Genomic DNA, 3,202 nt, shown 5'->3' on the forward strand with positions numbered 1-3,202 from the left:
TAAACATGTATAGTGGCCAGGTTTCCGAACTGAACATGAATGAACTGGACGAAACTCCTCTCCATTCTGCAATATCAAACCATTTTAGTATGGTACGTCTTAGCGAGTCCTGAATAGCAATGTTCAGCATCGTTCAATCAGTTTGAAAATGTGAAAAGTAAACTTTTAAATGATTTATGAATCGAAGTTAAATTGAAATCTTAGAACTACCAGAAGAACACAGTATAAAGTTAATGAACAATCGTTCTCACGGAATACATTTTTCGTCAATGGCATTTACATCTTTCAATAGATTCGTTTCTAGGAAATTAAAATACTAGTCCGGTCCTTGGGTAATAAAAGTGTATATTTTTTGTCTGTATACTCGTTCTTAACGTTAAATCTGGTCCTGACAGAATACCTAGTTATTATTTGTTACGGCTGAAAATAAGTATACTTTAAAGTAAGATAAATTTTCTGAACAAAACTTTGAAAATCCATAATCACTTTATGAAAGAACAATTTAGCTGAAATTCATATAAGAAATATCTAAATATTAAAAATTGAATAATTGTAAATACAACCAAGTTTAACTTGTACATATTTCAAGTTAAAATAAAACTACCCTGCAAAACACTGAACAATGAATAGTTATTTCTGAAGTCATTTTTAACCCAAAAACAAATCCATCCTCAGATATCCTCTGCCAGGTGGGTTTTTTGAGATATCCTAACCTAAAGTTGTAGAAAAAACTGGTTTTGACCTATATGAGGTTAATTTGCATTGCGATTTTTTTTTCTAAAAAAAGTAGATACGGCATTTTCAATTACAAGTCTCAAAATTTCGAATGCCGTTGAGTTAATCCACATATTTTATAGCCCCCAAGCCCACAAACCCGAAACTCACAAATCCTTCACCAGCAAAACCCAATCCCACAAATCCGAAACCCTCAAAATCCTAACTTGCAAACCCCTAACTCACGTACCCTAAGCCTACAAACTCGAAGCCAATTATTGTTGTTTACCTTCAATTAGTTTTAAAGCAGCGATTCGAAAAAAATGATGGTGTGCATGTAAGCACACACCAAGGTACATAATTTTTTATTCTTACATTTTTTCTACGAAATTCACGAAAGAGTGAAAAATAAAATTCTTAGTTTTTCATCTCCATGACAAATCGTTACAACAGATGATACATTAACAATATAATATAATTATTATATCATTCAAACTGCTAAAATATCCAGGATATTCGTGTTCTTAACAGAATATTGTCAGCTTACAAGTATTTATTTTAAAAAGATAATTGGCGTTCCCAAGGACCCTGAGCTTGTAAATATTAGTGCTAGTTGACAATTTCTCACTTAAGAAAGCTATATATACCTGGGTGTACCTCAAAGGGGCATTCAGGATGTAACTTCAGTGAAGAAGTCTCTCCGAAGCAGATAAAAGCATTTTGTTCGGAAGACATTATCTTTAAATCTGAGACTAACATGCTTGCCGTTCCGGTTCTACTTTGCTCGCTTAGGGTGGTTCAATGGACAAAAGCAAGCTTAAGGCCCTTCATATAGGCCCTTCTCTCATAAAAATTGTCAGAAACCAAGAGATGACTGGCTAAGAAGCGTTCCTTTACAAAGCTGCAAAGCAAGCAGCCGATAACCGCGGCCTGAATTTTAACATCAGAAGTGAGGAAATTACATTACTCCATCTAGATGTTCCTTTTCTAAAAGCCGAACTGAAAAAAAGTAGAGGTTGAACAATTTAGCTAAGAGATACTTGACAAGAAGATACACGGAAACTTTTACAAAATGTAGAAGAAGAGTTCTTGTAAAATAAGCAAACTTTTGCTTCGTTGAATCAACAGCGTGTAGGTACAGAGGTTTTCACTTTCGGGTTCCAGGACCGGGTAATTTAAACCTTTGTATACCGTGACTTACTTTATGGGAAGGAATTCCCAGCGATAGGCGCTGAGCGTGTTATGCACATGTTGAGTACCTAGAACACATACTATCTAGGTGTCTCACCCACGTAGGAACTATGTTTTTTACAGACATTATGTGGCCTTAAAAGTGCTTTATTACAATTTTCGGAGAGTCATCGTTGTAACACACTCAAAACCTGAAATCGTTCTCCAAGACTTCAGCAAACAAACTTAATTCATTCTCGAGTTCTCGGTTTCGGTTGACTACAACATCACCACTAAGAAAAAAAGGTGCGAAGCTATCACTGGTTCTTAACCTTAAAGCAATACCAGAATTTTATTGTGCCGCAAAAAGTAGCACGTGACGTGATAGCAAGGACGAAGAAGTGAGTTGGGTTCCACTTAGGATCAAAAGAGGCCGCAGCAGGATCACCAAAGCGTCCAGGGTTCTTACGTTCTTAACCCAGAATAACAATAGTACTGATAATAGTAGTAGGAAAATGGCGAGCCAATCGCCCAGACCAGCGGCTCTTGTAGTCAGCCACGTTGTATTGGACTGGTTAGTTGGTTGTAGTGTGTGCGGTGAACAGAGTAGGGTAAAAACAGCGATCTCTCGCAGGTCATCAGTTACATAGATCTACAGTTTCGAAGCACTGACCTGTTGTATCATGTGACTGAAAGGAACACGATCATAAAATGCAACAATATATAAGAGATCAGGTATCCTTTTCACGCAAAGGGGGATTCGAAGCTCTGTATTAGAAAGAAAAAGATCAACATCCTCTTGCGAACATACCACCCATTCCAATAAGACCACCTTTGCAGATAGCCGGTAATGTCAACATGAGAAGTAGGAGATCAAAAATCCACAAAAAAATATTCTTCGCGATAGACGAATTAGCTAAAACTAATACGGCTTTCCCCGATTTGGTCCCTAAAGGCACTGATCTCCGGAAACTGAACTATGTAGTTTACGAGGACGCTGTCTCCCTGCTTAGCGACAATAGAAGTAATACTAATTCATTACGCCAGAGTACTTATAGCACAGCTTCAGCTTAAAATTCAACGGCGAGACGGCATGCATGAAATGTTTATAGGTGTCATTGGTACATAAAGTCATAGGTGGAAATTTCATGCAAGAACATGGTAGTGGAGAAACATATGTATATCTTTGAATATCCCAAACGGATACCCAAAATGTGCATGTGTTCAAAACGGACATTGAAAAAAGGTATCAGGCTCAGTTTATCGCGAGCCAGATGCAAAAGGGATTAAAAAGGATCTTGTCTAACCATGATCGTAG

The sequence above is a fragment of the Belonocnema kinseyi genome, chromosome 6, assembly GCF_010883055.1.
Source record: "Belonocnema kinseyi isolate 2016_QV_RU_SX_M_011 chromosome 6, B_treatae_v1, whole genome shotgun sequence".
NCBI lineage: Eukaryota > Metazoa > Arthropoda > Insecta > Hymenoptera > Cynipidae > Belonocnema > Belonocnema kinseyi.